The sequence below is a fragment of the Prosopis cineraria genome, unplaced genomic scaffold (assembly GCF_029017545.1).
Source record: "Prosopis cineraria cultivar Desert tree isolate PC_DT_omini unplaced genomic scaffold, ASM2901754v1 PC1, whole genome shotgun sequence".
Taxonomy (NCBI): domain Eukaryota; kingdom Viridiplantae; phylum Streptophyta; class Magnoliopsida; order Fabales; family Fabaceae; genus Prosopis; species Prosopis cineraria.
The window spans coordinates 12,551,753-12,562,989 of NW_026555332.1; the positions used below are offsets into that span (position 1 = coordinate 12,551,753).

General features: G+C 33.1%; 1 long non-coding RNA gene across 1 annotated transcript; it reads right to left on the reverse strand.

Moving 5' to 3' along the window:
* Nucleotides 1-3,690: 3,690 nt before the first annotated feature.
* Nucleotides 3,691-5,256, reverse strand: LOC129305768 (uncharacterized). Its single transcript, XR_008592020.1, has 3 exons — nucleotides 5,144-5,256; nucleotides 4,362-4,421; nucleotides 3,691-3,941 (listed from the first exon to the last, which is right to left on the reverse strand). It is a non-coding gene; the product is annotated as an uncharacterized LOC129305768 (long non-coding RNA).
* Between the last annotated feature and the right edge of the window lie 5,981 nt (nucleotides 5,257-11,237).

The window sequence follows — 11,237 nt, forward strand, 5'->3', positions numbered from 1 at the left end:
CCTACCCATGCACAGCCCTAAGTCCTAATACACTTATCCAAATTGTCACAAGCATCAAACAACCCTTGATATAAGAATTGATCACCCAGCCACTATAAGGCACATAATGAGGGGGTGAAAATGTAATTCTTTACATTCAAGCTAAATAATCATGTAACCTCTAGGGTTAGACAAGAAAAGTTACCCTTTCTAATCCACCCCAATCTCCAAACATTAATATAATTATCAATTTTGTCAAATTATACAAATAGGATCCTAAGTTTTTAATATTTAAAATACTCCCACAAACCATCAACATTCTTAAATCAGAGATTAAAATAGATTAAAATGTGTGTGAAAGCATGGGATTCCTGTAACATCCTATGAATTTAAACATGACTAATTAAGTTTAATGTGGGTAATTTAGTGAATTAATATGGCGTGTGGCTAGAGAGGTCTAATTTGTATAAATGATTGTGTTTTCAGCCTTAAATATGGGTCTAAAGTGAAGTCGGGCCATTAGGGCATCAAAGGTAGAGGAAAAAGTGAAGAAAGATTTTCTATGCCACATGTCGCGGTGTGAGGAATGTCCACTATGACACATAAAGGCAACCAACATGAGTCGAGCCTCTCTGCCACGTGCCACGGCACACAACCAAATTTCTACATAATTAGGTTCATGTTTGTGCCAAAAACCAGAGAAGAGAAAAGGGAGAAAATAAAGAGCACCCCCATTGCTCTGCTAGAGCACGAATTTAGGACATATTAAGATATTTTAGAGCTTTTTAACTCACAAGGTAAGTATATTATGTCTTCCTCTTCCTTTTCCTTCCATTTTTCATGAAAGTTAAAGTTAGGGTTTGAGTTGGGGAGAGTGATTTTCAATCCATATGAGCTATGGGTCCAAACCTATTAGCTAAAATATCAATAATAGGAGTTATTTAGAGTATTTAAACTCTACATTAATGATTTTAAGAGTAGTTAGTAGTTGGGGACCATTAATACCCAAAAATTAGCAATAAATTTGTTGGTTGGGAGTGTTTGATGGCCATTAATGATTTTTTAATGATTCATTAATGACAATGTAAGTAGTTGAAACCTAGTAAACCTATTGGGTATGATGGGTAATGAGTTTGTGATTTTGATTAAGGGAGAATATGAAGTTAGAATGTTAAAAATTGCCCAAATATAGGGTAATAATGAATATTCTTGTGATTTCATTATAGACTATCGGTATTGACACCATTCAAACTTGAGAAGAAGCTTTGAAAGTGGTTATTTTAAGGGGCAAACCTTTGACCTTTCAAAGGTTTGAGGTAATCAGGAAAAATCTAGTCTAAATAATTGTATCTTAATTATTATTTATTGAATGAGTTATTTAAAACTTGTTGAATGTTTGAAAACTCTTTGATGCAAACTTTGGCGAGGTGATGATAATTGTGTATGTGACATTGTGCTAGTTATTTAGAATATTAATATGTATGTTATCCCTATGACTCGTGATGATGATGTCCAAATATGATATCATGAAAATGTGCTATATGTTATATATAATATGTGGAGTATGTTGGAGTGAGAAAATAGTGTGAATGTGATAAGAGGTTATGAATTGTGTTTAAAATGACGTGTTAAGTGTCAATATGTGTATAATATAATCATTGGCAAAAGTTCATCTATGGAGAAGAGTATATTGATAAATCCACATGGTATTAGCGGCTTATCATTGGAATTGAAAGCTTGCCCTGGTCCGACTGTTGGAATCGGGAGGTAGCTATTGTCCGATGGTTGATTTGAGACTGTCTCACTTGTTCTAAAAAATCTAATTACTCTCTATTAGTTCATAAGGAGGCTAGATTAAGGGTACGAAACCTCATGGTTATTAGTATTAGGGGGAACCCAGTACTATTGTTTACATTGGAAACAAAATTTGTCCATTGCCAATTTGCCTTTTAGCATCTTGTCATTCTTCAATCCAATTCTAGATTTCCAGTAGCTTTAATTTATGCATCCATGATGAAGGCGTGAAGCTTTTGTTGCTTTGTTAGGTTATAGATATTTTCTTAAAATTGTTTAAGAAGGGTAGCTTATATAGCCTCAATTCTTGTTTATTTTATAGTATTAAACAATATTATTCTTTGGTAATATTTATACCGTCACCAAGAAAATAGTAATGTTAGTGCTATGGAGATATTTTTAATTATATATATGTGGAGTTGGGCAGGTGTTGTATTCTTTTATAAATTACCCTTACTTTATTGAATAATTAATAAGAGTACTTTGAATAAATTAAACGTTGTACTTATTACATTTAAGGGTATGATTGGAACAATGTGAAATTTTTAGAAAATAAAGATTTTAACTAATTTTTTAAACCGTAATTTATATAAATAACTCATTGTGGTTCGGAGAAAGTATCTCTTCTCTATTTTTTATTACTTATAAATATTCTTATGTTGGAAACAATTTTATTTGAGGCATCGTCAAGTATTAAACATGAGCACCTCTCCTAACCTTAGAGTCGGTAATTTAGGCGGGCCAGGCTTATTCGAGTCAAACTCAATTCAGGTCGAGCTTATTCGAATTGGGTTTGGAATATCCTATCCTTTTGAAAAAGCTCATATACCCAAGCTTGGCCCTAACTTTTTTTAGTTGGATTTGGATTGGCCTGTCAAGCTTGGCCAAAATTACAGATCTTACATATATATAAAGCCAAAAATTCTAGTAATCGAGCTAATTTGGGTCGGGTTCAATTCAAGCTAAGCTTATTTAGATTGAGCTTAAAGATTCCTACTCTCTTAAAAAAGCTTTTATAGCTAAGCCCAGGCCTAACTTTTTTAAGGCGGGTTCGAGCTAACCCTTTAGGCTTAGCCCTAATTACCAGCTTTACCTAACATAGATTCAAATATTAATTTATCATATTATAAAGAACTAGTTCTTTTTGCTGCATTAGAACAACACCCCTTCCACAACCTGCATTTTGCTCCAACTTAGTGGTAGTCAGTGGGATGGTGATGCTGATGGGTGCTAGGGAGCTAATGTTTACGAGCACTATTTCACTTAAACCCTTGGTTCTCCAAACAATGAGCTTCGATCTTTTTCTGTTCATTGAAATGGTGAAGGCCCATGTTGTTTCCTAACACAGCTCATTTTTGGTCCAAGCACATTTATTTCTACATTGTAACCTTTTAAGGTCTGTTTGGTTGCCTTCCATTATCCTTCTTTTAAATAAAAAGATCAATTAATAAAAATGAAAACAACTTACAAAGCATAAGAAACCATAAACAGGGAAGGGGGAAAAAGATCTATCTTGAGAAACATTAAAGAAAACAACATGAAAAGACTCAATCAGCAAACCAATGTCATTCAATCATCACTAAAGGCTGAACAAAATGACATTTCTACAAGAGATAATTGTAACATTTATTTAATTTTTTTTGTAGCAGACTAAAAAAGAAAAACCACAATGATTAGTACTCCCTCCGGTCCTATTTATAAGTCATACCTACCAACCTCACCAATACCAATGCAACAACAGTATAAAGAATATTTATAAATGAAATTCCAAAATTACCCTTCAAATAAAAAACTACAAAAATCCAAACAATATAATATTATTTTCTAAATAATTCTCTCTCATAGTACTTTACAAAAAAGTCTGTCAGTCAAATAAAGTCAGTAAAACTAAGGCTGTCATCTATACTTGGCGGGAAGGCCAAAATGAAATTGGTGGGAGGGGAATTTTTGGCTAGTTACATTCTTATAAAAATGATAGAAAAAACAAATTGAGCAAAAGAACAAAAACGCACGGGACCACAATCTTCTTCATCTTTCCACCACTACCTTCCACCATGGAAAATTACTGCACACCTTTTGATTTAAATGCTCTAGTTGAGGAAGATAGTGGGGACAGCAGCAATAGTTTCTTGGACTTAAATGCTCCTCCCATGTGTGAGAATGTCTACCTAGACAACAATCAAAGTGAAAATCCACATGCAATCAATGAAAAAAGAAGTGGTAAGAATATCTCTATTTATGAGATTTAGAGTATTCTCATGTAAAATTTAACTTTCTAGTATCTATGTTCAGTTGTTGAGAAGAATAAAGCTATCCAAATATAATTTACTTAAGAGTAATAATCACCTTTCATACTTTTTAAACATTTCAAGGCCTCTTAATACCTCAGCCAGCCTATCATAGATATCCACATGCTTGAAAATAAATGTCCACATCAAAAATATTAAAAGCTTTTGAAATATCCCAAGGCCTCTTAATACCTCAACTAACGTGCTTATTAACATCTTTTCACATGCATTGTATTGTACTAAAAACTTTAAATTATAGATCAATCAAGATATCTTCAGAACTTTACATGGAAAAGATACCTGTAACAACTTCACAACCTTAGCAAGATGCATGCCACGCCCTCTACCACCCGCTGTTGCCTTAAAAGCATAAAATGTTTGACAGCTAACATTAATCAGCATATATTTTAGTCCTCTAATTCATCGTAATGCTATAGTTACACTTGAACATGAAAGAAATAAGAATTATGAAACTTTATAAAGGTCATGCAATCGCCATCAACGTTCCCTTAAAATAATTATGATAGTTGAGTACTCAGTCAAGCATAAAAACAAAATGTCAATGCTGCTATAGTGTTTTCTCCAATAAAGGATGCTGAAACATGAATGATTCCTTTAGGGCCCTTAAGAACAAATTATCATAGAGTTCAATCCAGAGGGGCCTATATATTACATAAAGGGAAACAGGAAGATATCAACAAAGTTGGTTAGACAGAGCAACAACTCCTTTTCTTTCTCTTCATTTATATATTGCCAGCCAACCTACTATTAATTTAGTTCAAACCTAATACCCAGTGCCGGGAAAAGGAATAAGAAGAGTTGGAGTTATTAAATTGTGCTCAAGTCATAAATTTCTTAACTAAGGAAACTAACTGGGATCATCCCTCTCTGATGTAATTAAAGAAGCTAGAGAGCTTGTCTTGAGGGAGTTGTAATTTAAAGCCCTTAATACCACATCTGTAATTTAAAGTATTTCCATTAAATCCTAGGTTATAAGTAATTCAGAACAGAAAACCTTTTTTCATAACAAAGAAAAATATCGAGACTTCAATTTTTGATAATAGAACTTGCAGCTGCCATACCTTAAACTGGTAGCAAATTAGCGGAGTTATTGGCTTGATTTTCTTGTTTTGCTTCTTTGAGACTCTTAACATCAAGCTCTAGATGGATTTTCTTCTTTAATAGCTTCATCACCTATAACATTACAAATTGTTTGATTAGCTGAATACATGTGAATCCCATATAATTGAATGAAACTCTCTTACTATGTTCCTTGAAAATAAAGGTTATTTTCATTGAACAAGTGTGAGAGCTAGAAGATTAACTTACTCACTGTATATTAAGTCATGCACACAGAATTTTATATTTTATATAGAAAGTAGGGTGTACATAAACTTGTATAGACTTTTAATATCTAGTATCAATACACTCTTGAAATAGAGACAGATATGGGAGGCAATACAATTGAATCATCAAGGCAGCAACCATGTAAAAGAAGGTTCTTATCAAATGAAAAACGTGTAGCCATTTGTAAGATTTTGTTACACTCAAGTTGTGGAGGTAAATTGAGCAGCAGTACAACAAGAGAAATAGCCTCAGCATACTCAGTTTCAATGAGAGTGATTCGATGCATTTGGAATCAAGTTAAGGAAACAGGTGATGTAACTCATAGAAAGACAAATAGATGTGGAAGAAAGGAACATAATGTGAACATGGAACAAGTCATGGCAATTCCTGTACAGCAAAGAACTACTTATAGGTCTCTTGCAAGTATGTTAGGGGTTAATAAGACATCACTGATCAGACTAAAGAAAAAAGGAGTTCTATGGTGACATACCAGTGCAATCAAACCACATTTGAAGGAGCAAAACATGCTTGCTAGATTGAGGTGGTATTTGTCTATGCTACAACAAGAAAGTATACCAAATGATCCAACTTTTCAATCAATGCACAATATAATCTATATTGATGAAAAATGATTTTACATGACAAAGAAATCCCAGACCTACTACTTGGCAATAGGGGAAAAGCCACCACATCAAACATGCAAAAACAAGAATTATGTTGGTAAGGTTATGTTCCTAGTTGCTGTGGCTAGACCTAGATTTGATGCACAAGGAAATGAAATTTTTTTTGGAAAGATTAGGTTGTTTCCATTTGTTACAAAAGAGGCAGCAAGGAGAAGGAGTGCAAACAGGAGCAGAGGCACAATGGAAACAAAACTAATCACGTCAATTATAAAAGAAGTGATGAAATCTTTCTTAATTGATAAGGTGTTACCAGAAATCAATGTCAAATGGCCAACAAGCCATGCAAGTGAAACCATTTAAGTTCAACAAGATAATGCTCCTTATCACATTCATGATAGTGATGCGGACTTTTGTGTGGCAGCAAGTGATGGTGGGTTTGATATTCGCTTGATTTCCCAACCCTCAAATTCCCCTGATTTGAACATTTTGGATCTTGGTTATTTTAGAGCAATTCAAGCACTACAACACCAAGAAACACCTAAAACTATAGATGACCTTGTCAAGGCTGTGGAGAAGTCATTTGAAGTTTACACATCCAAGCAATTGAATAAGATCTTCCTCACACTATAAGCTACTATGATTGACATTATGAAGGACAAAGGTTCAAACAAGTATAAGCAAGGTCATTTGAAGAAGGATATGATGGAAAGAAGAGGTGACTTGCCTAATCAACTTAAGTGTAATCCCTACCTAATTGAAGAAGATTTGGAGCACTTAGCATAAGTGGATGGATGATTGAGATTAAGGGGTGGATGTTTCTATGAATCCTTTATGTTTTGGTGATTAATATTTTGTGTTACAATTTGTCATGTAAATTGCAACACATAATATTGACAGTTAATATTTTGTAATAGATGCTATTGGCAATGAAAAATGATGTCAAACAACCCCTAATCATAAAAGAATAAAACTGATCAATGTTAAACAATATTAAACAAAGAACCCTTGATCATAAATTTATTTTGTAAAGAAATAGTATTCATTTTGTAAACAAAGAACCCTGATCATAAAAGGAATAATATTTTGTAATCAATTTATTTTCTAATAGATGTTAAACAAAGAATATAAAGGAAGAAACTGATCTAAGTGATGAAAATCTGAAGCAATTGACGCAAGAGAAATTAATTTATTGGTACTACTTGCTCAATCAATAAAACAACCCCTGTTTCGCCATATTTCACAATGATGCAGCTTATGGAAAAAACAAACTTGTTATCAAACAATGGAGACATTTCTACCTTTCCCCCCTTCAGCCCTTCCCATTTTGATTCTGAAAAGTAACTCGAACAGGCTCTTACACAATCACAATTATATTTTTTGGTGACAAATCTATAATTATATTTAACACAAAGCTACCATACTTAGTTTAGCTGCAGTAGCCAGGGGCTTAAGTGGTTCACAGAAATCTCATGTTTAATATTAGTAAGATCATAATAGGGTACGAACAAAATATTGCAGATTACCACAATAGGATTAACACAATATAATATCATCATCCATCAGACTAACAAACCGTGAGCATCCCAGACCTACTCCTTAATCAGCATAAGCTTAAATTCTAGACTAACCTAAATTGCACAAAAGGTATAGAAATTTAAGACAAATTAGAGCATATAATGTAAAGTATCATATAGAAACCGCTTATGGTCTTTCTCTTCCTCAGTCAGATGTGTATAGTCTTCCTCAGGGAATGGAAACTTGTTCAAGTTGAAAGGGTGGACTATCTTCTTCTTTTCACTTGCTTTTGTAAACTCCAGCACTATATCACCGTCACTCACGTCTTCACCATCCTCGACTGCCTCTTCGTTCAAATCAAACGAGTAAGCTTCCTTCGCACGCACAGCCTCAACAAAGTTAGAAGACATGAAGGAAGAACCAATCAGACGAGGAGCCCTCAAAATCTTTCGACTCAGAGAGTTTACCTCTCTAGAGAACTCGAGCGACTGTGAATCTTCTTCCCGGTAAAAGAATCGTCCACTACGCATGCCATTAGCTGATGCCACGATAGACCTTCAAAACGCTCTTCCATCGGACTTGAACGGTGAGATCCAGAGATATTGCACACCACAAAATGATCGACGACACTTGTGCGAATAACAGCAGAAGAGGAATTGCAACAGAGGAACAATGAGCTCGGCGGCGACGAAGGAAGAGGCAATCGACGAAAATTGAGCGAAGATGGTGAGAGAAAAGGACAAAGACAGAGTGAGAGAGAGAGGATGCCAGTGAAATGTCAAGTCAGCCGAACGAAGATGAGTAAAGTAGCCGGGGGTATTTCAGAATTTCACTTTACAATGGGAAGTTTTTACCTATCAGTGCCTTATAATGGGGACCAGATATATCTTCAAAAAATAGTCTTATAATATAGACCGGAGGGAGTAATTCTTTGAACTGTCTAATTCTTGATCCAAACCCTCAAAGTCCTAATGCAAAGCAAAATGAAAGAGTTAGGCTCAATGGATAAGGAGTGTTTCCAAGTAAAGCGCACGAGGGGATCTAAATTGATATGTAAGATAGCAGTACTGTAAATGCTATTGGCTCTTTTAAACTTGACCACCCTAATATTTTAGTTTTAAAGTTTCAGAATAGAAGTATAATTTTATAATGGTCCCAAATGCAATTAGATAGGTTGAAGACAGATGATGAACTACTCCTGTGCTTGTGTCATACCAGTGACAAACATTAAAAAGATGCATTGATTGTGAAATTCTAATCATACCTGACTGGCTTGATGGATAATACTCTTATGAAATGCAAGATTACTTGAATTTTTTGCCATATCAAATTAAGGAGTATATGATAATACCTTGTAGCTAAAGAACAATCCCATCCTTATATAAATGAGAAAACATAGAAACTGTCACGCCTCAAAAATAGAGGGTGACCGGCACAGGATGTGAACCACTGTACATCCCTTAAGCCTTGGATCAATTAATCTTTCTATGACTAAAACCTAATCATGTTGTTAGTTCAAATTAGAACATGCATAAACATTTTTGACATTAATAAAAGTTTCAATATTTTTGTAAAAATTTCGGCAGAACCTCCTCTTTAAACAAGATCTCACGAAAACTCTACACTTAATATTTTACACCAAATATCATATTAATCAAGAATTCAATTCCTTCCGGCCACCAAGCAAAAAATATATGACAAAATAAAGGTTTTAGCTATAGACTATGTGGAGCACATAAACTAAGCTTACAAAATAAAATTTCATAATTTAAAACATTACATCAAAAGAATACTTAATCCTTAACTCGTCCACCTTTAGTCAATAATAGACTCGTCAATAGTTGGCGGATGGTTCAGTGTCAGCTACACTATCTAAGACCAAAAATGTTTTCCAGTGAATAACGTCCCAATAATAAATAATTAAATATGAATAAATAAAAAAATTAAGAACAATTATGTAAGTAAAAAATGATCTCTATAAAGATTCAAATAAGCATGGGACAACATGATTCTATATAACTTTAAATAAAATCTTGAACTATTAAATTATCATATCAAATATTGTCATAACTTAATTTCAAAGAAATAATTAAACAAAATAAGTAAATAAAAAAAAATATTGCTAATTAAAACAAATGGAATATGAAATTATTAAACAATTAATTTCATATTTATAGGGACTTATCAGAACAATTGACAAACGTGGGCACATAGTCTACGAGGGCAAATAACCAAACACGGCTTATACCACGAAGACAGACGTGGACACACAGTCTACGCAGATAAGTAACCAAACGTAGCCGAAGCCACGAAACAGATGTGGACACACAGTCCATGAGGGTAACTAACCAGACATGGTTGAAGCCACGAAAACAGACGCAGGTATAAGATCCACTAATAACAGACGTGAGAATAAGCTCACGAAATTCAACTAGCTAGTAACCGACCATGGCACGCCAAGGGCTAAAAGAACTGTCGTTAGCTACCAGTATTCTGTCTAAAGTCCCTTAAACAATTAATTTTCAAACATGCGAGAAAAATAATTATTTTGAAATTAAAATTTTCTATTTTCCATATCAGACTCACATGAATTATGTAAACATCTGTTCTTTTCACTATAAAAACTTACAAGCTCTTTCACAAATTTTCTTGATTGTCCTTGTCGAATAAGGATTACTAAAACTTGAAAAAAAATGAGTTGATCAATGTTGTAAGCACATAACATGGCTTAGGAAAATAGAGTTATTCAATCAACAGAAATAATCAATGCTTATGAAATATATATACATATACACACATATATAAATAGATAAAATTGTGAATTGTTGAAATCAATATCTTTGATGAAAAGAAACTTTGCTAATAAATTATTTGGGACGTTATCCACTTACCTGAGACATTCTCTACCCCTAACCAGTCCTCTTGCAACAATGTGTGCTCTTTAAATCCTAGTGCCCAAATAAAAACATTGTTATTTTATTTTAAAGATTTATTTATTTTATTTATTTATTATTCTTTATACCTTTTTAACTCTAAATCAATTCAGAAAAAAAATAACAAAGATAATTTCCAACTTTAATTTAAATTTTCTTTTTCCCAAACATTTCATACATATTTCAAAGACTAATATTTTGATAATCAATTGGCTCTTGCATTAATAATCAAAATTATTCTTTCCAAGCATCCCTATCTCTAACTCCACTTCCTTATGGAGATAATTATCTTCCATAACTGCTTAATATGTAATGATATAACTACTACAAATAAATATATATATTTAATTAAATTTCTATATAATGACCAACTCAAATCATTAAATAATAGCATCCAAACTATTTATGTTTTTCCCAAGAGTTTAATAAGATTTTTGGAAATACTCAATCAAGTAACAACTTCTAACAAACATTTCTAACAATTATCTTACCGGTATCAATTCCTAGCTCAATCAATGATACTTCTTAACCTCCGATCAATTATCCAAAATTTTCTAACATTAATAATCAGATCAAATAAACAAAACTCAAGCCTAGCCTAACATTCTCTTGTTCTTTATACATTACAATTTTAACTTCATAATTTCTCCTTTTTGCTTGACAAATATGGTAATAAAAGGAAAAATTTCCAACCATTTTATCTCTATATTCACCCACACACATACAGAGCAACCAGGAAGAGAAAGATTAAAATTTCT